Consider the following 26686-nt stretch of genomic DNA (forward strand, 5'->3'; position numbering starts at 1 on the left):
GTCTGCGACTTCACGTGTCGTGAGCTATAGTACTTTTTCACCACCACCACCACCCTTTGATAGGTACTTGGTTCTCACTCCCACAGTGGTTCTCTCCAGACAATAATTGATATGTGCACCAAGTTTGGTTGAAATCGGTCTTTTGGTTTAGAAGAAGATGTGGATCATACAAATACACAAGCATACGTACCTATATACGAGTTCATAGATACATACATTTTTATAGTATGTATCGATTTTAATTAAAGCTATTTATACCGATCTATCAGTGACGATTCCTCCTAATTGAGTATGTAGCAGATAGAGTTTCAAACACGGACTGTGGAACATGAATCCTCTCATTGCTCTTATTTAGGGATTTACAAGCTGCAACAGTTACGTCACAACTTTGTATTAACTGACTTGTAAAAAGTCTGACGCATTTCAGATCTTCCGTCTCGCCTTTTATATTTCACAAGTCAACATTTCTGAGCTGCTTCTCCCAGAGCACATATACTATTTACAGTTCGTTAAGTAAATCTCTCTGGCTTTTAAAGCTTTACTCTAAATGGATATCTCGGCTAATATACTGAGGACGTTGTATGAACGTTTACGCGATTATTATTTATCTGCAACGCACAGCGTAACGTTATGGCAGCAGTTGGGCCGCTGTTAAAGGATTAACGCGCCGTCTATGGACAACGCTTCGTTAGCGACGCGCTGTTCACACAAACAGCGTTTCCCGTGCAGTTTTGCCTGCTCCAGTTGTCTGAGCAAAATGAGCTTCCCACTCTGTTACAGGCGCTTCCTCGACTGCAAAACACACATTTGCGTTGTCATCCGTGCTCGGGACGGGGAATTTCGACAGATTGTTTCAGCTGACACACTTTACTTAAATACACATCATAACCGGTACTGTAATTGTTCACCGGAGTGATATGCACGCGAGATATGTTATGTCCAACAGCAACGGTACTGTACGCGAGTGTTAACGCACCACCAAACGACTGAAATTTGCCAATGACGAATCTCCATTCACCGGGTAACGAATAACCGACTCGTCTTCTTATATTGTAAGGGACACTAGTTGGTATCCATCTTTTCCGACCACTATTTTATTAGAAACAGGTATTAGAAAAAGGAATCGGTCTATCTGTAGCAAAAAATCATTGATTATACAGTTTTAAAGTAAAAAGTAAATTATTGAGTCTACGTCGTTGTAAAGGACTTAAGAAGCATCTATACACTTCTGTTCGATTAAATGTGGGCTTAAATGTCATTGACGCAGTTATTAAAAGCCTAGCAGCGAGAACTTTGTGGGCGACACCAGTTTCACTTTCTTCTATTAATTTTACATGTCACTTATCAGTTACGCTAGCCGAAAAGTATTCGACATTGATTCTTTTTCTAGGATTTGTACTTCAATCAGCAAAAATGGAAATTTCATTGCATCACTTTGTGTCTGTATCTGTCTGTCCGTCCGACTGTTAAGAACCCTTATTCTCAGGAACGAGTTAACGAGTCAAGTTGAAATTTATGTCACACACTAACGTCTGCGGCCCACTTCAGCTGGTAAAAAATTTAAGGTTCTACCTCAATGCAGTCAAAAGGTACTGCCTTCTATGTCATATTACAATATCTTTCCAGTATCGATATCGATGACAGGCAATATTCTTGCAGAATTATTGATTCCTGGGATGGATGACCCTATACACATTAAATTTGTACGGAACCTTCGGAGCGCGCGTACTACCCGCACTTAACCAGATTTTTAAATTAGTTTTATGTATCATCCCATTCGTTACTTCAGTTCACATCTACACGTGGTTGGGGGCGTTTCAGTCTTTAGTTTATTCTATACGTAAGTAACTTGTATGTCAGGTTTGGTACGATTCTCTGCGGGTTCCAGGTTGCCCCTCCACTCTGTCATTGGTAACAGGGATGTCAGCTCCTCTGTTCTTTTTTTGCCCAGGGTCGTGATATTCCGGAGCTATACTCATTTCTAAATGTCACCCACTTCGCAACCGCAACCTTACACCTAAGGATGTAAGGTGTGTCTCACCCCCAGTGTAATGTTTTCCCTACATGTTAGTAGGTGTACTACGTTTCTACAACCAAACATACCAGAATTTTTTGTATTCTTCATACAATTTCCTGCTAAATCTACATCTGGAGACATTAAAAATAAGGGCTAGATAGTTCTGCATGGCACATTTGCTCAAGCTTTTTGCTATTGCCATGTACGTAATCTAATCCAGTCTCAACCAATGTAATATTCGGCATGACAAATTTAATAACCACTGTCTCATCCCTGTCGTGGAATATATGGAGTTTACAGTAAAAATAGGTTCTAGTCAGATAAAAAGGAAAGAAAAAATGTTAAAATTGTGGAGACTTGGTTTGTCGTAAGATATTAATAAAGCTGGCAAGTCTCCAAACTGCTTATCCAGTCATTGTGTACGTCCTGCTGAAGTTTGTGGACGCACATATTATGTAATCACTGTTGCTAGATTTATCTGCTATTCGAAAGTGTAAAGCTTTCAACAAGTAGAACTTTTGTTGGATCACCATATTTCTTTACTGGCAGACATCGTGTATACAAGAAGGAATAATTTATTATGTCTTCTCAACAACTCAGTAAAAGTAAGGGCAGTGTGCCGAATCGCAATGGTCCATACATGAATATTGTGCATTCCGTCTCTGATGAAACTGACTTTACCTGGTAGAAGTACATATGCATAGCAGTGAGAATCGAGTATACGTAGTTATCGAAGTTGGGCATTTGTAGTTTTTTGTGTCTGTTCATATTTGTCATTCCTGAGTGTTATAAAAGAAAAAGTTCCTACTGTTACTGTTAGCTGTAAAGTGATTCAAATAACAAAATATCTTCTCTGTATATAAAAGGTAATGTCCTGCCGGACTGACTCATCATCGACGATTCCAGACCGCTGAGGAGAGAAACATTAAATTTGGAGACAGTACTGGTCTAATACTGTAGGCAGCAATTATTAAGAGACTGTTCGAAATACTACCCCTAAGAAATTGAAGGGATGAAAATTTTTTTGAAAATGTGTCGCTCTAATGGAAATTTTGCAGTTAAAACTACGAAAATTGGTATTTGGTTTCTCGGTCAGAAATAAAAATATATGTGCTTCAGCATTTTTGAAAATTCAGCCTGTAATGGCATAAAAAATGGGTAAAAGTTTTCCTGAAAATTCATGTATTATTGAAGCATTTTCAAAGCAACATCTATGAAAATTTCTATCTAACTTTTCGGTTGGAAATAAAAAATACGTGATTTAGCGTTTTTAGAAATTGAACACTTAAGAGGGTGAAACAGAAGCTGAAAATCTTTATAAAAATATTTCGCTCTGTTAGACACATTCAAAGCTAAAGCTATGAAAATTGGTATTTGACTTCTAAAAAAATATGTGAAATACGTCAGATGAAAGTTCCTACGCAGATATCAACAAAAAAACTCAAAAAGCAGGACCAATGGAGACCTCCAACTCTATTCAGAATAATCGCTTTTTGGTCAGAAGCACATTGGGAAAAGAACATGCGTCTATGGCCCCAATTTGAGTGAAAAGTTTAGTAGATGTTGCAGTTTGAGAACAACATAAAACTGTGATTAAAGAAAACCAAAAATATTCTGTGCAGACATTGCAGTCTACGCGAGAGAAGCAGCGGTCGCTAAGCTACGGTATAGGTATAAACGTTTCAAAGAAATTATGCTTTAGATGATGTTTTTAACGGTTTGTTAAGTGCAGCAGTAAATAGAGAGGGGCAGCATCCATTGGCTCAACACTTTCTAGATCTAAGTTCTCTGACAAAAATGTAGATCAAAAATTTCATAATGTGTATCAAAAAACTTCACAGTCTATAATAGCTTTTTATGTTTCTATATGTGCAACACCCTTGAACTTCCTTTGGCTAAGTTCTTTGACCATAACTTACATGTTTCTGTATGAGCAACATCTTTACATTTGCTATGTCTAAGTTCATTGATCACAGCCTACATGTTTGTATGTAAACAGTGTATTTCACGAGTGCACGTCGTAATAGTGAAATATGCAGCTGAACTTGGTAAAACTGAAATAGGGACGTGAAAATAATAAGTGTGTAACTAAGTGGCAAAACTGTCACCACAGCATAACTGTAATAATGGTGCTTCATCTTTATGTAAGTACAGATATATTTCCATCAAATGCTTCCTCGCCACTTACAATCGTCCCACTTGTGTCTGTTTAGTCACCAGCAAATAATTTGTTTTTGTAGTTATACAGTGATCAACAGTATAAACATGTACATGAATGTATAAACACCTGAGAGTGGGCGCAAGCTCGAAACCGGTCGTGTGACAAATAACCTTTAATTGTAACTCGTAGCGGATATTTTTCTACAGCCTAATGATATTAATTATCTTTATTTTTGGTTTAACATGTCAGTTAAGATATAAGTCCCTCATGTCCAAATTTAGTTCGGAACTTCATGCAATAACATGTCAGTATTGGTTTAAGTAAAGATATTGAGTGTAGCTGTTATTAGTATGAGTTTAGCGCAAATTTGCTTTCCATAATTACTGGTGTGTGCGTCATTGATAACTGCTGCTACACACAGCTCAGATTGCCCCATGTCAATTTGTATCCTGTGCGCTATTCGAAGGGAAATGTTAATGAAAGTAACTTCAAAAACCAATAGTCAAATTTCTTAAAAACATATTTCCAAGTTAATGTGCCCAATTGGGCTGGCGACCGTTCATTTTTTTCATTCACATATGAAGTTTACCGCTTTCATTAACTCCCATGGTTAAAGTTTTAGTTTTTCTGTTAATTCCACCATATTCAAAATTTTAGTCCGATACCTTTACCCATTAGACACAAGCAAATTTAAAAATCCTCACAGAGGGTAACAGTAGCTTGTTTCACGGCAGGCTTGTGTTACACGTGGCGCTGCGTGACAGGACATTCATCAGTTTTATTCACTAAAATACCGTTCATAACGCAAATATTGGACGGAAACAATTGTAAGAAGAGTATTGACTGTCCAGCGGCGCGAACTTTCAATAGATCAAGCAAAAGAATTAACAGAAAACTTTACAGGTCTTTAAAAGATAAAATATAAAGAGTTAACAAAATTAAAATGGATACAAAGACGACAGTAGGTCAGGACGAGCGAGACGAAAAAGTACCGTGACAGTAGTTCACTAGACCAGAGCACAGATAACGTTACGGGACGGCAACAGGCTTACGTGGAGTACCATACGCACGTCAACTATCAAATTCAGATGATGAGCTCGTCGCAAATAAAACAAGGTAGGAAAGGTGACACGAATAGGGACAGTGGTTATGTTAATGATCGATGGGTATGTTCAATCATCGAAAGTCGAAAGTGAACCGAGCGAAACACGAGAAGTAGAATCTGAATATAAGGACATCTTTGAACGATTTATTAAAAATGTTGTCTGAACAAATTACAAAACAAAGTAGTTATATTACCAACCAAATTAAAACACAAGGTGTTACAATCAATCAGTAAACAGAATGGAAAAGTAGACTCAAAAGTAGGTGTTGTGAGTAATGCAATCAAAGACTTAAAAACTGAGATAGATACGATCAATAACAATGTCACCACTATTCAGGGACAGATTATTGACTACAACAATAGGTACGGTACCGAAATAATGAAAATTCAAGACACTGATGAACCCTTGGTTGTAGCAAAAGTTGATGAAAAAGTTTTCGGCCGAATTAGTAAACAAATGTAAAACTGAAATTTCTCAGTTGACTCAAACACTGAATGATTCCAAAAAGGAATTGAGGAAACAAGTGGCAATATGCGAAAAGAAGTGTGAGCAGAACACTTCCCCAATTCAAGGTAAAGTGAGCGACCTTGAACGGAAAATGAAAGAAAATCTGAATTATGTCACTGACAGAATAATTTGTAGCAAATTACTGAAGGGTGAAGAGGCTTTCGATCTGGCTAAAAAGCATAATGGATGGCACCCGTTAATTTTTTAAAAACTGTGAAATCAATTTCCCTGATTATGTAACTGAACAAGAAAAGATCAATGTGGTTCCTAGCGCCTTAGGTGGCGATGCGAAAAGATAGGGCCTAAATTTGGATACAGAACAAATGTCATTTGGAGAATTTAAAAAAATTTACATAAAAATACTGGTCAGAACAAAAACAGAACTGCCTATGGCTGGAATTTATCATGGCTAGGCTATATGACAACAGCGGCAGAAACTCAATGAAAGAGTTTTGCGAAATGTGGTATTGAAAATTGACACACTTGAGGAACAGACGAACAGAATCCAAAATAGTGTGGAAACTATGGAAAAAGCTCCTAGAGGATTCAAAACGTTACGTGGAAAATAATCACAAAAGCTTCTAGTCCTTTTTGGAAAGAATAGAGGACGAGAACCACTGGAGATGAAACCATTATTATCGTCAAAATAATAACAAGTGGAGTAGGGATAACCACAAGAATAATGAACAAAATGAGAATGAACGTTACCGCATAAATATGATACAAAGAGCTAGAGGCAGAGGTCGCGGTAACTTGTCATTTCGCAGTAGAGGATTTGCGCTGTAAAACAAAACAGAAATGACGCAGAAAACTAAGACCCACATGTTTTACGGGCCAGATTTGCGTGGACAAATATTACGAGCCCAAACTAAAGAAACCACACCCGCTAAATCAAAGTGAATTTAAGACAAGCACATGGCAGAGCTGCGCCACAAGGCGGTGTGCACAGAACAGCAGGTGCGGGCATGAATGAATGTTGTATAGGAAGCTATGCTGCAGGCGATGGCATGCATACTAAGCCACAGTGTGCATTGAACTTGGCGGACTGATCAACTGTCCATCCATGTGGCTGCAGTAGTGGCAGTAGAAAGAGATGACATTGCAAGGGTATTCAGTGGACCTGTTTCTGTGGGGAATATCAGCGAAATGAAAAAGGAATCTGACACATTGTTAATCAAGAGGGGAAAAGACAGACACTTGGTTCAAAAAGAGTCTACAGGGATATCAGAATGGTGTGACTATTTACTTCTCGGTTTAAAGCAATGTCAGTGGAAAACTTCGAAAGGGTTATATGGCCAGAGAATTAATAAAGGGGGGAAACGAGAGTGAAAACGACGAAAAGAGGTCGTTATCCAAAAATGAAAAGGAGATTAAAGTAGTTAGCGCCGCTCAAGGTGCGCAAGAAGCGACTTCAGATGAAGTGATTGGTAAGGGAGAGAGGGGCAATGCGCAAAGCACACGAACTGCCATTGTCGAAGAAATTGGTGCAAAAAACAAAAATGGTCGGTATAAATAGGAATCTGGAGGAGGATGAAATCCTCGATAATGTTGATGAAGTGATCCTGGCTGACGGAACACTTGTACAAATGAATATTGTTGATGGTCATGAGGATAGAGAGTCAGATGAGTATATGCGAACCACTGAACTCCAAGACGATTACACTAAATATGAAGTTAAAGTAGACATCACCAAAAGTAATATTGAAGAAACGCCTGTAACTGAAAATGAAAAAGAATCGAAATTTTGAAAATAAGAAAACTAACGAAAAGTCAAAAGAAGAACTGGCTTGTTGTCTAAGACTAGCATTCATGCTACAATCAGACAGTGACTATCAAATAAGTGATAGTTCAGATGAAGGTAATGTAGAAATAGAGGAAAGGGATCCAAGCATAACAGAAAAAATATTTGTAAAGCAAAATGTAGTCTTTTCCAAGCAAAATCTAGCAGTAAACACCAAACCGAAAAAGGAGCCACCCGAAGATACAATACCAGGGCAAGAGTTGATTAGAGTTGTGAAAGAGGTAGAAATCAGAAAACCGAAAAAGTCCCAGATATATGTGATGTGCCAGTAAATCACATATCTTGGAGCGATCTGATGGTCAAACAAGATTTATGGGAGTAACAAGAAAATTCAGTAAGCAGAGCAATCAAACAAACTATCATCCCAGTCGAAATTTACTGTATTAAACTGCAAGTACTTTTAGACACTGGATCCCAAATTAGTGCTATTTCACAATCTTGCTTTGAACACATTTCCCATAAACCCAGGTTAGTTATGATGTCAGTAAATGGTATGAAAACTGTATGAGCAACTGTCAGATCCAGTAAGCCTATTCGAAGGCAAGTGTTGGTGGAGTTTGAAATTAAGAAAGGAATGGAACAGACTGGCATTGAAGTGAAATATATTTCTGCCTACCATCCTGCAAGTAATCCAGTGAATTATTATATGAACTAGGTAGATTGTGTTGAACCTATTGCCACCACAATCATAAGGCATGGGGCAGGTTTATTGCAGACGTTGAAAGGGTAATGAATACCCTCCACCAGGAAACTACAGGATTTATACCCAAGGAAATTCTACTTAATTATAAGAGCAAAAGTATAGTTGAAGGAACCTTACAATTTCCACCCTATGTAGAACTAGATCTGAAAGATAAGAGAGACTTTATAAGAAAGGGAATGAAAGAAAAAGTGGAAGCCAGATCTAAAAGGGACGATAAAGGCATTAAAGTGACCAAATTAAAAATTGGTGATTTTGTTCTCGTAAAAACTCACGAAAAATCTAGTGAAATAAACCAGGGAATTTCTAAATTCAAATATATTTATAGTGGTCCCTTTGAAGTGCAAGGAACTCCGCAAAATAATGCATATTATCTTGCTTATCCTAACTCAAACAAACCATTAGGTGTTCGTAACACTGTAGATTTAAAACCTTGCGTCCACAGAAATGGGTAATGAGGGGCAAAACTAAAAAATTCTATATGTATTTAATCAAACATTATTTTACTCTGTATGTTCTTGTTCTTGATGCTGTATTGCCAAGTGTTATGTTGGGAAAAAGTTTTCTGCTATCAGACTACTGATAATTGTCTAAGTTTCAGATTCGGTATAACAAAATTGAATATACAAATTACATGTAAACTCCAGGCTATGACAGATCTAATAACGGCACTGATTTATCATTGCAGCATGACAAAAGGATTGCCAAATGTGTCAATAGGCAGACAAGTGTTGATGTTGAAAGTAATGGAGGACTACCAAAACTGTCTATAGGTAGATGAAGGGTGAAAAGTTTATATAGTGTACTGAGTATGGTGTTTTCTTAATGAACTGCAGGTGTATATATACAGCACACAAAACATTATTTCTTAAGGATCATACAGTGACAAATAGGTTTAGATTAACCATGTGTACTGAAAACTGTGTATGTAAGCAGTATGTAAAATCATAGATATATGTTTTACAAGATGGAGTCATGTATAGGATAGTGTATATTTTCTGAATGCATCAGAATTTCATTTTTTTTTTTTTGCTTTAATACTTAAACAGTGTTTTATACGAACAGTTATGTTAAGTGCTTTTGTGTAATGTATTTGCAAGAACTTTTTTAATCGCCCCACACTGAAGTGTTATTGATGTTTCATTGATTCATCCCTATCTGGAAACCTCAATGAAACATGGGTCATGTGTGACACATATGGATTACAAGTAGGTTTATGCTATATAACTGTATCTGCAATCGTGGAATGTGTATTCTTTGTTAGATAAGGTCACTGATTTGTGACAGGAAATTTAGAGTTTGTAAAATATACGTGAAATAGAAAAACGATTTATTAGAATAATGAATTTTTGTAAGATGTGTATGTTTATTAGAAAGAAAATGTTAGTTGGAAGCTGGTTCATAATTAGGGCACTTGTAGTGTAAAATATAAAAGATGTAGTGAGGTGCTCCGCAACGGAAGTGGCATGGGGCGATGTAAAAGGTGGTTTTGGCCGTCGAACTGGGTGGCTCCTTGGTAGGAACAATACGCAGTAAGTGGCCAGCCGTAGCACACTACGTTTCGGCGGTGCCAAGAGACGCAATTGGAAGCTGCTTTTCAAGGAATTTTGCCTCGGATGCGGATTTGGTTATTACTTGGTATTCTCGGCAAAAAGTAATTGCTCTAATACGTTGAAAATCCGATGCCAAGAAGAAATTTTAGAGCAATCGAACCTCAAGAGTCATGAGTACAGTTAGCCACCATGTCGCTTGCAACCAAAACTTCGCCACTGCTTCACCAACTTCACACATTCAGATATGTATATGGGCATGGACCAGTTAATTTGTGTGACTGGTTTTAATAATCCAAATGCTATAAATCTGTGTTCGGAACCTTACCTTCTATCCTTATCACGAACTTATGCAGGGTCCTCTCGTAAGCAATAATAGTTCATTTAAAACAGGATACTCTGTTTTAGTAGCCTAAAACCGAGTATCCTGTTTTAAATGAACTGTTATTGCTTTGAAGTCTTCTAAAGTAGCTTCTTTTTGTTTTTAAAATGTGGAATGAGTAGCAAAAGTTAAAACTAAAACCACAAAAGTGAAGTCAGACAGGATTTTTATAAAGTACAGATTGCAAAGTATAGTTTTGCAAGAATACGGTGCCAGAGCGAGGCAGGAGTGGCAGCGTCCCGTCGCGCCAGGGCCAATGCGATACAAAGGCTCTGCAACGAACTTATGACGTCACACTAGTGGGCTTCTACTCCACACTTCGCGAACACTCCGCTCCACGCAGGACCCACAGGAAATCAATATTTAACTGAAAAGGTATGCAGCATAGGCCTTAAATTATCGTGTGCCATCGATAACTTGCATGTACTTAGACACGCAGTCAGGAAGTGTTAAACACGTCTCAAATAGTTATTCGCTCCCCGCCGGTGACGACTGCTGGCACTCCTGAGACCTGCAGTGTCACGTGCTGTGACGTACACGCCACGGCATGTCTTTTTAGTTGGTCTCGCCTCGCGCCCTCTGCCGTTACTCGGTCCTGCGGCTTAGTTCCTGCTATATGCTGCTCAACTTACCTTCCGCACATGCGTCACTTCGGGGAAGAGGTCATTTGAGACTGCTCAAGCTCGGATTGGCGAAGCATGGCGTTTGTTTTGTGGGAGCACTCAACTGCACGGTTATCAGCGCCCGTACGAATTCCCAATCTTGACACAGTCCAGTCTCGCCACTTTTCGGGAATGATAATGAAATCATGAGGAAAACACAAACATCCAATCCCTGGGAGGAGAAAACCTCCAATCCGGCCGTGAATCGAACCCGGCATTACGTGATCCAGAGGAAGCAATGCCGGCCACTAGACCACGAGCTGTGGACGATGGGGAAAGAAATCGGCTGTGACCTTTGTCAAAGGAACCATCCCACCATTTACCTGATGTGATTTAGGAAATTCGTGGGAAATCGAAGTCAGCATGGCTGGACGCAGCCTTGAACAGTCGTTCTCCAGGTTGCAAGTTCAGTGCGACACCTCGGATCTTCGCTTCGGCCATCCTTGGAAAGCTGCAGAAGTTGCTATTGCATGTTTATAAGCATAATACTTGCAAGCCCCGGCAGTCTGTGATTTTTAACTCCTGAAGACGATGGCGAAGACAGCTATCGAAAGCTCAAGTGTGTTATTCAGCCATCCAGCTTGTAAACAGTGAAGATGTTACTGGAGCATGTCACTGCGAAATACTCCACTGTTACCATCACAGAAATGCACGGCAAAAGTCCACATGTTCGAGAAACTTGAGCCACACTTTTAAGACCATGTCGGTGCTTAAGATAAAATTATCCTATCCGCAGTCATGTAATCTTGTCAAATAGGATTTTTTTTTTCAAATTCCCTGTATTACCCGCGACATCGGGGATACCATACGGATTGAAGTGATTACCAGCACCAGAAGTTTCTGTTTGATTGGTCAGCCGCAGACGTCTTCATACGCGCACATTGCGCTCTTTTCCAAGTGGACAAAGTTCGAGTGTCTGATCATCCCGATCTACACAGAATGAATTTCTGTGTGCGCTGTTAAGAAACTTCCTGACAAATTTAGAGATGGCGTGATCTCCTTGTGTCACCTAATATCGTATGAGAGCTTTTAGCAAGTTCAGCCACGTTTCAGAAAGTTTGTTCTTTCTCCGAGGACACTGGTTCAAAAATGGTTCAAATGGCTCTGAGCACTATGGGACTGAACATCTATGGTCATCAGTCCCCTAGAACTTAGAACTACTTAAACCTAACTAACCTAAGGACAGCACACAACACCCAGTCATCACGAGGCAGAGAAAATCCCTGAACCCGCCAGGAATCGAACCCGGAAACCCGGGCATGGGAAGCGAGAACGCTACCGCACGACCACGAGCTGCGGACAGGACACTGGTCCCTTTCCATGTGGATAGGTGAGAGTTGACTGGTATGTGTATTTCTAGAATGTAGGTAAGTGTAATAGATGCACGTATAGTGCAGTATTGTGTCTTATAATGTTGATGAGAGAAAGGAGAAAGGTTAAACCCGGTGATAGCAGAAAGCCTACTCGTCTCGTATTCACCAAGTTGAAGGCAAGGCTTAACGCCCACATCCGATGGAGCGATTACCAGTAACAGTGCCGCATGCCCTCACGTCGTGAGGCACTGCGGAGAAGTTTGGAATTTAATCAAGGTCAAAGACTAGCGACCAGGAACATTACGCTAACACCTCTCCTTCCTTTTCAAGCAAAAAGCTGACACTTAAGTAAACAGCCTTCACCGGTTTCCCGCCGGATGACGTTGAGCAAATTCCACAACGTTTCCTCGGAGCCATTGTCCGAAATATTCAGGTGGTTCAGTCTTGCTGGTGGCTAGGTACGACTGACGGCATACGTACGTCGACGCTCTGCATATAGAACACGCGTGCGAAGAATGCACAGGCGCGGAAATCACGCTTGCGCAATGATTTGCAGATAGATTGTGCCATACTAAAACGCCCTCTGCCGAAAATGGTAGAGCTACCCTCCTGCGATTGCGCTGTACACTTTGTTTACTAAAAAACTATACTAGACCAATGTTATGACGGGTCTGTTATCGAAAAATTCTTAACTTTTCTGTTCGTGATTTAATAGCAGCCTGTGTAGTGTTCCAGTTGAAATCCCTCAACCCTGTTGATGACATTATCGGCTGTACGGATATTTATTGCTTCTTTAATGACGCTATCCCAGAAAGATGATGCCGGGGACAAAACTTTCTTCTTTTCATAAATTATGCGATGTCCTGTATTCAGACAGTGTTCTGCAATTTTCGACTATTCCGGTTGACGTAGGCTTGTATAACGCCGATGCTCATCGCAGCGTTCTTGCACTGTGCGACATCCCAGACCTATATATGCTGCCCCACATTGACAAGGAATCTTGTACACACGACACTACTGGCCATTAAAATTGCTTCATCAAGAAGAAATGCAGATGATCAACGGATATTCATTGGACAAATATACTATACTACAATTGACATGTCATTACGTTTTCACGCAATTTGGGTGCATAGATCCTGAGAAATCAGTACCCAGAACAACCGCCTCTGGTCGTAATAACGGCCTTGATACACCTGGGCATTGAGTCAAACAGAGCTTGGATGGCGTGTACAGGTACAACTGCCCATGCAGCTTCAACACGATACCACAGTTCATCAAGAGTAGTGACTGGCGTATTGTGACGAGCCAGTTGCTCGACGACCATTGACCAGACGTTTCCAATTGGTGACAGATCTGGAGAATGTGCTGGTCAGGACAGCAGTCTAACATTTTCTGTATCCAGAAAGGCCCGTACAGGACCTACAACATGCGGTCGTGCTTTATCCTGCTGAAATGTAGGGTTTCGCAGGGATCGAATGAAGGATAGAGCCACGGATCGTAACACATCTGAAATGTAACGACCACTGTTCAAAGTACCGTCAATGCAAACAAGAGGTGACCGAGACGTGTAACCAATGGTACCCCATACCATCACGCCGGGTGTACGGCAGTATGGCGACGGCGAATACACACTTCCAATGTGCGTACACCGAGATGTCACCAAACACGGATGTGACCATCATGATGCTGTAAACAGAACCTGGATTCATCCGAAATAATGACGTTTTGCCATTAGTACACCCAGGGTCATCGTTCAGTACACCATCGCAGGCGCTCTTGTCTGTGATGCAGCGTCAAGGGTAACCGCAGCCACGGTCTCCGAGCTGATAGTCCATGCTGCTGCAAACGCGATGTCGCCAAACACGGATGCGACCATCATGATGCTGTAAACAGAACCTGAATTCATCCGAAAAAATGACGTTTTGCCATTCGTGCATCCAGGTTCGTCGTTGAATACACCGTCGCAGGCGCTCCTGTCTGTGATGCAGCGTCAAAGGTAACCGCAGCCATGGTCTCCGAGCCGATAGTCCATGCTGCTGCGAACGCCGTCGAACTGTTCGTGCAGATGTTTGTTGTCTTGCAAACGTCCCCATCTGTTGACTCAGGGATCGAGACGTGGCTGCACGATCCGTTACAGCCATGCGGATAAGATGACTGTCATCTCGACTGCTAGTGATACGAGGCCGTTGGGATCCAGCACGGCGTTCCGTGTTACCCTCCTGAACCCACCGATTCCATATTCTGCTAACAGTCCTTGGATCTCGACCAACGCTAGCAGGAATGTCGCGATACGATAAACCGCAATCGCGATAGGCTGCAATCCGACCTTTTACAAAGTCGGAAACGTGATGGTACGCATTTCTCCTCCTTACACGAGGCATCACAACAACGTTTCACCAGGCGACACCGGTCAACTGCTATTTGTGTATGAGAAATCGGTTGGAAACTTTCCTCATGTCAGCACGTTGTAGGTGTTGCCACCGGCGCCAACCTTGTGTGAAGCTCTGAAAAGCTTATCATTTGCATATCACAGCATCTTCCCCTGTCGGTTAAATTTCGCGTCTGTAGCACGTCATCTTCGTGGTGTAGCAATTTGAATAGCCAGTAGTGATCATTTCCTCAGGCAAAGATCATTCTTAACTGAATCCAACAGATATCTCAATTTTGCAGATGGTCGAAAAACACTGTCATATCTTCCGATTCTTGACAACACGGCACCAAAATACGGAGAAAACGCCAACGTGATGGGTGTCTTCGTATCTTCAGTCTGCTCCATAGATTGAACTCGCTCGGGCCTGAATGCATTACGTATTTGTCTCTCAGAATAACCATTTTGTTGGAACACTGTCTTCAAATGTTGTATTACATTCGACAGGCTTTCAGGATCAGATACCACATGCGCTCTATGAACTAATATTGTAGAATTTGCACATCATCATCCGGCGGCACACACGTGAAGACTATTTAGAACATATCCGCCGGGAAAGCTGGAAGAGTCTCACTGACAAATTTTCACCCATCCTCAGGATTTAAATTGGCCTACCTCCGACTTTAGCGTCACCGCATAGAAATCTGTTAGCTATCTAGACCACGGAGACGGATGCGGTATTCCTATTTAACCTTTGTCCGTCTGCAATATTCAAGATGGATGCTGCGTTGGGCTGTGAACTTCCTTCTCTGTAACCGGGACAGTCTGGCACTTTTTAAACCAGAAACTCGACACTTTATTTTGACACTGGAAAGGAAATATTGGTTCGTTGCCTTATTTTATCACTAATAACGACACCACACCAAAATCTTTTGTAATCGAGCAGCGTGGCGGCAAAAAATCCGAGACAGGGAGGAACTGTCAGGACGCAGCATGGTTTATTACTTTTTGGGAAGGCGTTCAGCGGCGACCATTAATCAAGCATCGAGAGAAGGATATCTCCACTGAAACGTGTGGGCTAACCTGTCTGTTACGCTCCAAGAGATTTATGTACGAAAATTTATGACCCTGAATTTCGGAGAGGTCTCTCGCTTTTCTTGACAATGGACGTCATTTCTGTTATCCAACAAGTAAACCGTTATATTACATCTCGGGACAACGTTAGACAGTGCTGTGATTTCCGGTAATTGTGATTTTATTACTGTGCAACAACAATTCCTCGTTTACGTAAACGAATTCAATTTCTACTTCCCTAGCGATTCCTTGGCGATATATCATATTTTGTGCAACGGTGTACGTTTAAATTTTTTGTTGATTTCACAAGTTCCGTATCACCGTTTCTTGCACAGATTATAATTAATGATGTTGCTCTGACAAGCAGTTTCCAGACAAATGACAAGATGATGATACTTACTGTTCCGTATCTTTCCATTTTGCGAATGCAAATCTTACCTTTGCGCTGAATTTATTTTCTACGCTCTTGACTATTTGGCGATCGTCTCTTCTGATTACCTTCCGTTTCCAGTCTGAGAGACTCAAGCTCTAAGGTCAGATAAGACAGAAGGGATAGATATCACTATCGGACATTCTAAAATCATTGGTGGCAGTGGTAACAAAACGACTATCCACATAGGTGTGTAGAATCTACACGCTGTCCCAGTTCCATTAGTACTGTGGTTATGAAAAATAAAATTCATGTATTATGTTCACAAGATCACTGATTTTACTCGTAGTGTCCCTCTGAATTAAAACACAGCAAACATCGTTTACAAGTGTTTTGAAACAGTCATTACAGTCCTTTTTTGAAGTTGCATTTAGTATGCACTGCAATTTTCTTGGATATCCCTAACAGCGTTACAACGGTGTCCTTTCATTGTCAGCTTCAATTTGAGTAACGACCAGATGTCTGCTGCGACGAAATCCGACCGTGATCCCTTTCCTGGACGAAAACTTGTGCACATTCCTCGCTTTGTGGGCTGCGTTGTCGTCATGGAGAAAGAAGCAGGAACTTCCTCATCGGTGTTCGGGTCGAATTTGACAAACTGTACCAACAAACGCTGGAGGACTCATTTTCAACTAGTGTGAGACAGTTTGTATTAGACAGGAGACATACCATCAGACTTTCGAAAAACCATCATCCACACAATTATGGAAAGAGCAAGAGCTGACTATTGCTACATTTATTTCACAATCAGCAGAACAGCTCATGCATCCAAATCACTGACAAGAATAATACGCAGAAGAATGGAAAAGAAAACTGATGATCTGTTAATTGACCATCAGTTTGACTTTAGGAAAGGTAAAGGTTCAAGAGAGGCAGTACTGATGCTGCGGATGATAATGGAAGCAAGACTAAAGAAAACTCAAGGCACGATCATAGGACCTGAAAAAATCATTCGGCAATATAAAATGAAGCAAGATGTTCAAATTCTGAGAAAAGCAGAAATAAGCTAAAGGAAAAAGAGCGTAATAGACAATACGTACAAGAATAAAGAGGGAATAACAAGCTAGGAAGACCAAGAACTAAGTGCTCGGATTAAAAAATTGTAAGACCGGGATGTAGCAGTGATGAAAACAAAAGAAAGGTTCAGGAGTTGGATTAAAATTCAAGGTGAAAGGCTATCAGTGTTATGATTCGCTGATAACATTTATAAACTGAGTTGAAGTGAAGAAAAATTATGGGAGCTGCTGAACTGAATAACCTTTCTAAGAGTATAGAATATGAACTGAGAGTAAATGGAAAAAAGACGAAAGTAACGAGTACTAGCAGAAATCAGAACAACGAGAAACTTTATATCAGAACTGGTGATCACGAAGCAGTCGAAGTTAATAAATTCTGCTGCCTGAGCGACAAAGTAACAAATGAGGGACGGGGCAACGAGGACATAAAAGCAGTCTAGGAGTGGCATAATGGGCATTCCAGGCCAAGAGAAATCAACTAGTATAGAACATAGGCCGTAACTTGAAGAAATTTCTGAGCACAGCAATTTATGGTAGTGAAACATGTTGTTGTTGTTGTCTTCAGTCCTGAGACTGGTTTGATGCAGCTCTCCATGCTACTCTATCCTGTGCAAGCTTCTTCATCTCCCAGTACCTACTGCAACCTACATCCTTCTGAATCTGCTTAGTGTATTCATCTCTTGGTCTCCCTCTACGATTTTTACCCTCCACGCTGCCCTCCAATGCTAAATTTGGGATCCCTTGATGCCTCAAAACATGTCCTATCAACCGATCCCTTCTTCTAGTCAAGTTGTGCCACAAACTTCTCTTCTCCCCAATCCTATTCAATACCTCCTCATTAGTTACGTGATCTAACCACCTTATCTTCAGCATTCTTCTGTAGCACCACATTTCGAAAGCTTCTATTCTCTTCTTGTACAAACTGGTTATCGTCCATGATTCACTTCCATACATGGCTACACTCCATACAAATACTTTCAGAAACGACTTCCTGACACTTAAATCTATACTCGATGTTAACAAATTTCTCTTCTTCAGAAACGATTTCCTTGCCATTGCCAGTCTACATTTTATATCCTCTCTACATCGACCATCATCAGTTACTTTACTCCCTACATAGCAAAACTCCTTTACTACTTTAAGTGTCTCATTTCCTAATCTAATCCCCTTAGCATCACCCGATTTAATTTGACTACATTCCATTATCCTCGTTTTGCTTTTGTTGATGTTTATCTTATATCCTCCTTTCAAGACCCTGTCCATTCTGTTCAACTGCTCTTCCAAGTCCTTTGCTGTCTCTGACAGAATTACAATGTCATCGGCGAACCTCAAAGTTTTTACTTCATGGTCTGTGAGAAAATCGGAAAAGATGAGAAGTGGAGTATTTGAGATGTGGTGTCACAGAAGAATGTTGATAATTAGGTGGACTGATAAGGTAAGGAATGAGGAGGTTCTTCGTACAATACACAAGAAAAGGAATATTTGGAAAACACTAACAAGAAGGGACTGAATAACAAGAAATCTGTTTCGACATCAGGGAATAACTTCCATGTTACTAGAATGAGTTGCAGAGTGTAAAGACTGCACAGAGCGTAAAGACTGCACAGAGCGTAAAGACTGCACAGAGCGTAAAGACTGCACAGAGCGTAAAGACTGCACAGAGCGTAAAGACTGCACAGAGCGTAAAGACTGCACAGAGCGTAAAGACTGCACAGAGCGTAAAAACTGCACAGAGCGTAAAAACTGCACAGAGCGTAAAAACTGCAGAGCGTAAAAACTGTAGAGTGTAAAAACTGTAGAGTGTAAAAACTGTAGAGTGTAAAAACTGTAGAGTGTAAAAAATGTAGAGGATGACAGAGACTGAAATACATACAGCAACTAACTGATCACGTAGGTTGTAACTGCTGATATCAGAAAAGAAAAAGAACCGTTTGATCAAGGAAGGTCCTCCACCTGTTGGTGAAGTGGAATCTGTATTTTCTGCTTTTGGGGGAGACACACTCCTGTAATGTTCCTCATAGACATCGGCCGGGAAGGTTAGTGACCACAACTATTCCTGTTACTTGTTCCTACATTCGCAATATATTTCGCGGCTAATGGCTGCACATTTACATTACTGCTTTCATCCGTCCTTTGGACTGTATGTATTTCTGTAGTTTCATCGTAATAATTTTCAAGTGACATGGGCGTGTAAAGAGTATTATGTTTCTTGACTGAATTTATCATGCTCTTTCAGGATTCTCAGATTAAACCTTTGCGTGAAGCACAAGGCCTTCCTTGCAGTTTTTCCCACTGATTTTTCTTGAACACGTTTGTGACTTTATAGCTAACTAAATCTTATACTAAACGCTCAACTCTGCCTTGAAAGTTATATTATTCTATGATTCATCCACACGATTATGTTTCCAGACTGACGTACTATACGGAATATTTTACCTGGCGAGATAGCTCTAAAAGCTCTTTTAAGGTGACCTCATTTGTTGGTGACAGAGGACATCTTGTGTATTCCGTTAGATGCACTTAAAAGTATATATTTGTCAGACCAGTATTCGAGTACGCAGCCCATCATCAGAAGCGTGCACTGTACACATCTAACAAACCACGCTTATGTCAAGTGTAAAATCATTTTTAATCATTATAAATATTTTACACTTTACAGCCACTTCAATGGATGTAGACGTGCACAGTATGTGTCACTAATAATTGACTGTATATATGAAGGCGGTATGGCAAACAAATACTTCTGAATTGCAGTTCACAATGTACAACGCGATGCCTTTCATCAAATATATCAAATTCATACCATGTGGTAAGCACATTTCAGCTGTTGATGATTTGCATTTCTTTTTTCTTCCAGCAAATGTCTTGCATTTACTTTCCCCTAATCTTGAATACTGTCGTTACACTTTAAATCGTTCCATACATACGGTTATCACAGTATTTGGTCGTCGTTCTCATTTACGGGCATTGTACACATTCAAGTCTTCCTGTTTTCCGCAACTCACTCTAAAAGACACGACCTGTCTACAGTTGTCACCTTAGCAAGCTATTGAAGTAATCTCACGTAAATCAGAGGTATAACATAGAATTTAAGTCTGCATTGCTGGACGAGGGATTGGATACACCTCTTACTTCCAAAAGGAAAGGAAGGAAAATTTGGGTTCATGTCCCGTCGACGACATCACTGGTGTATAAGCTGGTACTGGGAAAAGCATAGGAAAAACAATCGACAACGTCCTTCTTCCTCTCAAATATGTGCCTAAGGTCCTAACCACTGCAGTACTGCACTATGTATATTTTTGCCGACTGTGACTGAATCCAATGGTGGATGTCTAATCTGACTAAGAACCCTAAAGCGTTTTAATCTTATCCATTCAGTCGCTCATGTTCTATGCTGGCATCGAAACGGGAACGTTGCAGAAAGAAAGTCAAAACACTGAATTCGGTCTTCTAAAACTGTTTAACCGTGTAAGAGCTTAATATAATACCTCCAATCATCGCACGATCGTCTACATGCAGACACTTTGATGATACCGAAATAGATAAGTAACAGTCACTTAGTAGTGGGAAGGCATCTGGAGTGCATGAGATACCTGTAAGAACCTACAGAAATTATGAGAAAAGAAATTGTTCCCCATCTAGCTGTACTTTGTTGTAGATCTCCGGAGTAACTGTAAGTACCTAGCGACTGGTGAAAGGTGCAGGTCATTTCTATTTTGAAGGAGGATTGTAGAACAGATGCATGTAATTACAGATCTATAACGCTGACGCCAGTCAGAGAATTATGGAGCACGTTTTAAGGCTACATACTACGACTTATTTGGAGAACTAAAATAATCTCTATAAAAGTAATCATGGATTCCACAATCATAGATCTTGCTAGACTCAGATTGCTCTCTTGGGCCGTGAAGTCCAGAACACAGGAGACATAGCGCTCAAGTTGTTAACGTGTTCGTTGACTTCACGAAGGCATTCGATACCGTTCCGAACTGTCTTTTAGTGAACAAATTACCGAGTATCGGGACGGATTTATGGACTCTGAACATCTTTGGAGACAACTGAAAATGTCATTCTAGAAAGATCAAAATCAGTCCCTGGAAGTAACCATCCAGAGCGATCTAAATTTGAAATACCCCGTAAAACAAATGATAGGAAATGCAGATGCCAGGCCATTCGTTCTTATTATTGCTCATCTATCAGGGACCCTCCTCATCAGGTTGGAGTGATAGAAGGGATGGATAAGACCCAAGAAAGAGCGAGGTTTTTCGTCAAGGGGTCGTTTAGTCACCCGAAGAACGTTACACAGATTCTTAACAAACTTCAGTGGCAGTAACATCTTCAACTTCTGTGGTCCCTTAAGATCGGTGTGTTCATCCAAAGTGAAATTTTGAAATAGTACGTACTGGGAGGAGTAGGGCAACATATTACTTGGTGCCACATATGCCTCTTGAAATTACCACAACGACAAAATCAGACTACAGTCACTATGGAAGTTTATCGACAGTTATTTTCCCCCACGCCATATGCGAATGGTACAGGGAAGGGCGTGGGGGGGGGGGGGGGGGGCGGCGTAGGCAATGGTAAGTAAAGATTTAGACGTAACTCTAAATGCTGAAGGGTACCCATAGCAGGACTACTTAAAAAATGATGCAAACTTAATTATTTGGTAGCTTCCAGGCTCTCGAAGGTGCAGTCGAGTTTCTGGGCTGCAGACCTTGTTAATTTGTAGAATGTACCGACGTCTTGCCAAGTGGCCTTTACCAATACGTGTAATTGTTACATCAATTTGACACTTTACTTACATTATCCCTCAACAATGGCACTCGTATTCAAAAGAAACTTTGGGACGTTTGGCATGGGCATGGAACATTGAACTAATCTGTCGCATATTAAACTTAACAGTGAATCATTTCTACATTATCCCTCAACAATGGCACTCGTATTCAAAAGAAACTTTGGGACGTTGGGCATGGGCATGGAACATTGAACTAATCTGTCGCATATTAAACTTAACAGTGAATCATTTCTTGTGTGTGAATTTTTGTTTGGACGGTATATAGAGAAATACAGATGTGCTTGGGTTGAAACAAAACTATCAGGGTTGTTATACAGTAAAATAATAAGTAAATGCAGGAATAAATTTTGTTAGAAATCAATGGGGACATCGCCAGATAGTGGCACTTCTCCCGGCTGCGTAACGATGTCATACGTACAAATAATCTGGGAGCCTGTTTCATCAGATTATGCAAAAGGGAAGCCATGGTCAACTGATTCAGCTCTTTGTCAACACTGCAGAGCAGCAAGATCGCTGTATTGTAACTAGTCTAAATGTAAGAATTTCACTTATAGAAGTCAAACGAACGCCTTTCAGTACGCAAACTTCGCATAAGGAAACGCTCTGATAAAACACTAGAGCAGCCGAGAGCGCTAGTAAGCTCAGAAAACGAGACCACATTCGGTCACCAGTGTGGGGAATCACGTCATCGCGTGCTATGACATCTCCGCCCTCCTCAAGTTGGCTCTCAGAGTGAGGCCATTCCATCTGCATATAGGATAACGATGGAAGACCGGATTTCTTAAGTTACAGGATGCTCTGCCTAATTCAACAGGGTCTACAAGCAGCTGTCAACACAGATTCCACTGCTGCAAGTTTACTACCTACTGGTGTGCAATTCCAGCCACAACGGTGACTTGCTGAGGATGGGGGCTGGATGAGTTAAGAAAGCAGCTCGGTTACCGAATTGCTTCGGTGCAACATATCTTTCTATGACTAAGTTAAGATTAACAGGTGGCGTTAAAACTTGCGTCACATACAGTGAAAGCATCGGTGAAGTACCGTTCAAGCAGCTGTCTGCAGGATTACCGCACGTTGTCGTGACCAAAATATGGCTAAATTTTTCAGATAACAGCTCACTGGATTAATACAGAAACATAATGAATCAATTCAAGCATTCTTTGACAGGATTCGATAGCTGAACTCTTAGACTTGTGAATTAATGTCTAAAGCAGAGATGGATTGAGTCCATAGTGTCCCTTTTGAAATATTCAAGCCGATATATTTGAAGTAAATAATAAAATGACTTTGAATAATATTGTATGGACATAAACGACTAATTATGAAAATTTATTAAATTAGCTTCAAAGAAAGACTATATCGATTGCAATGTAATAAAGACATTTATATTAGATGAGATCGTAGTGCATAACGTTCTCGAAACTAACATTATTATCTTTGTCATTATATATAAGAAAAAAGATTTAGAATCACTTCGAGTCAGATCATTTCTTCTGCTATACGTAAGGTACGCTTGCTATTGTAAAGCGATAGCTTTTGTTCTATTTGTTCTCGTACGTAGCGAATAATTCAAGTGTGCAGTCTGTGCTTAGAGGAAATATATTTACAAAAAGTGAGTGCATTGTGTTACTTAAAGAACCCACGCAAACAGTTCTTCCTGAATTAATAATTGCAAGAAGTTATTTAGCATTTCTTCAGTCTCTGCGAAGCGAGCAGCGGTGATCTTTGACTGGCAACAATTGGCCGCCATTACGCGGCGTATTAATTATTATTTTTTTTTGCAACATATCACCACAGCCGGAGCAGAAAGAATCATTTCAAGTCATTCAATTAACTAAAGTGCAAAGCTTCACTAATTTTATTTCGTCAAAAAATGCATACTTTCAAAGGGACAATTTATTCTAGGTCAGTGAACTTACATTTCGCCGAAAGCATTTGAAATAATTTAAGGGAGTCTGGCGCTCATTTGAAACATAATTTAATATTTATCTTTGGCCACCTACATAATATATATATATATATATATATATATATATATATATATTCTTTTCTTGTGTTTCACTTAATAATAATAATAACCACAGAAAGGAAGGGATAATACAGGCGGGAAGCGGAAAAAAGGGCCTTGGACGTATTTGTAAGACGTTTTTCAGCCAACATGTCGCGAAGGCTAAGAATGGAGAATCCTGCTATCGGAATTGGCATACAGTTAGATAAAATAGATTTTGTGACTCAGAAACTGAGTGACCGAAGTGGTTTCTTCTTTGATGTGGACAAACGGGCCATGTGAAGACGAACAGTCGCATGCCGCAGTGCTTTGAATACGTAGCACGGGTTGTCTTCTACTACTGCTAGTCTTTCTCAGTCCTGTTCCATTCGCCAATGGAGCGAGAGACAAGCGGCTGTCTATATGCCTGCATACGAGTCCTGATTTCTCTTGTCTTCGCGGTCATTCTGAAACATGTGTTATTGGCAGTAAGATCTTTCTGCAACCTGTCTCAAACGTCGGTTCTCTAAACTGCTAGAAGCCGAAGGGGGACAAGATCAGTTTGAATTCCAGAGAAATGACGGAACATGCTAAGCAATACTGACCCTACGACTTTTCATGGTAGACAGGTTAAGCAAAGATAAACCTACTTTCATAGCATTTGTAGCCTTACAGAAATCTTTTGACTATGTTGCCTGAAATACTCTCTCCGAAATCCCGAAGGTAGTAAGGGTAAAATACACGGATCGAAAGGCTATTTAAAGCTTGTACAGAAACTAGACGGCAGTTTGAAGAGTCGATGGGCGTGAAAGGGAAGCAGTGGTTGAGAACAGAGTGAGGGTTTTAGCCTATCGCCGATGTTGTTCAAACTGTACATTGAGCAAGCAGTAAGGGAAACCAAACTTTTAGTGGGAATGAAAGTACAGGGAGAAGAAATAAATTTTTGAGGTTTGCTGAAGACAGTAAAGGACTTGAAAGAGCAGTTAAGAGGATTGGATAGCGTCTTGAAAGGAAGATATAAGATAAACATCAACTAAATCAAAACAACTATAAAGGACTGTAGTCGAATTAAATCAGTTGATGCTGATGGAATTGGATTAGGAAACACTTACTAGGTGTAGAAGTGTGAAACGGGAATTTGGCTGCAATAATTATACGTCAGTTGATAATCTCCATTGCCATTTATATAATTCTCCCACATCTCCGGCAGGTTATGAATGCCAAGCCAAAAAAAAGGAAAAAAAAATTCTTTTGAAGCGAACCAGTCAGCGAGCCATTTTCGTACATTTTCATATGAACTGAAGCGTTGTTCAGCCAGAGCGTGTCCCTGTGATGCTGATAGATCACAATCGGACGAAGCCAAGTCTTGAGAATAAGCCGCATGCCCTAGTATTTTCCAACTGAACGCCTCGATTGTTTCCCTGTGTGTGATGGGGCGTTATTATGAAGCAATATGACTGTGTTGCTTTTTTCCATATTCCGGTAGTTTTTCACGTAATGCTCGATTTAAATCCATCATTTTCTGTTGGTAGCGAATATTGTTAACGGTTTCACCAAGATTTTGAAGCTCATAATAGATGACACCCTTCTGATCCCACCAAACAAAGAGCATTGTCTTCTTCCCAAATCGATTTGATCTTCCAGTGGATGTCGATGGTTTGCCTGTATTCACCCATGATTTACGATGCTTAGAATTCTGAAAATATATCCATTTTTCATCACCTGTCACTATTCGATGGAGAAACAAGTTTCTTTCGTATCTGGCGAGCAGTATTTCACAATTTATCTTTCGATTTGCTTGCTGTCTGTCATTCAGTTCAAGCGGAACCCATTTTCCCACTTTCTACACCTTTTCCATAGCTTTCAACCGAAGAGAAACTGCTTTCTGTGTCATATTCAATTGTTCCGAGAGATCATGCTGAGTCCGAGTATCATCTTCATCCAATAAAGCCTGCAATTCGTTGTCTTCGAACTTCTTCTATGGTTTCCCGAGCTCGTCATCTCTCACGTCCAAATCGCTTCTGAATTTTTTTAACCACTCTAAACACTGTGTTTTGCCAAGAAAGCTTCGACAAGCATTCGATGCGATTCTGCAGCAGGTTTCTTCAAATGACAGCATAAAATCAATGCTGTCCGCAAATCATAGTTCGTAGGCACAAAACTGGACATGTTTACGGGTTTTAAACAGATACCGATGTATGGATCTCTAGTTACTGTGTCAGCCGTTACAGGAAGCAGATGGCGCTGCAGACGCGGTGTCAGGACCTTATAGAGAATTTCCGGTTTCATACCTCTACACCTGGTAAAGCAGTTTATGAGTTTTGCTATTTTGGCAGCAAAGTAATTTATGATGGCACAGGGGATATTAAAAGTGGACTGGCAATTGCAAGAAAAGCGTATTCTGAAGAGAAATTTCTTAACATCTAATACAGAGTTAAATGTTACGAAGTCTCTTCTGAAAATATTTTTATGGAGTATAGCCACGTATGGAAGTGAAACATGGACAAAAAAAGAATAGAAGCTTTTGAAATGTGGTGCTACAGAAGAACGCTAAGGATTAGATGGGTGCATTACGTAACTAAAGCGGAGGTACTGAATGAAACTGAGGAGGAAAGAAATTTCTGGCACAACCTCATTAGAAGAAAGGATTGGTTCATAGAACGCATTCAGAGACATTAAGGGATCACGAATTTAGTACTGGAGTGAAGTGTATATAAAAGTTGTAGAGAGAGACGAAGAGATAAATACAGTAACCAACTGAGAGGATGTAAGTTGCAGCAGTTATACGCAAGTGAAAATTTCATAGGAAGAAGT

The sequence above is a fragment of the Schistocerca nitens genome, chromosome 9, assembly GCF_023898315.1.
Source record: "Schistocerca nitens isolate TAMUIC-IGC-003100 chromosome 9, iqSchNite1.1, whole genome shotgun sequence".
NCBI classification, from domain to species: domain Eukaryota; kingdom Metazoa; phylum Arthropoda; class Insecta; order Orthoptera; family Acrididae; genus Schistocerca; species Schistocerca nitens.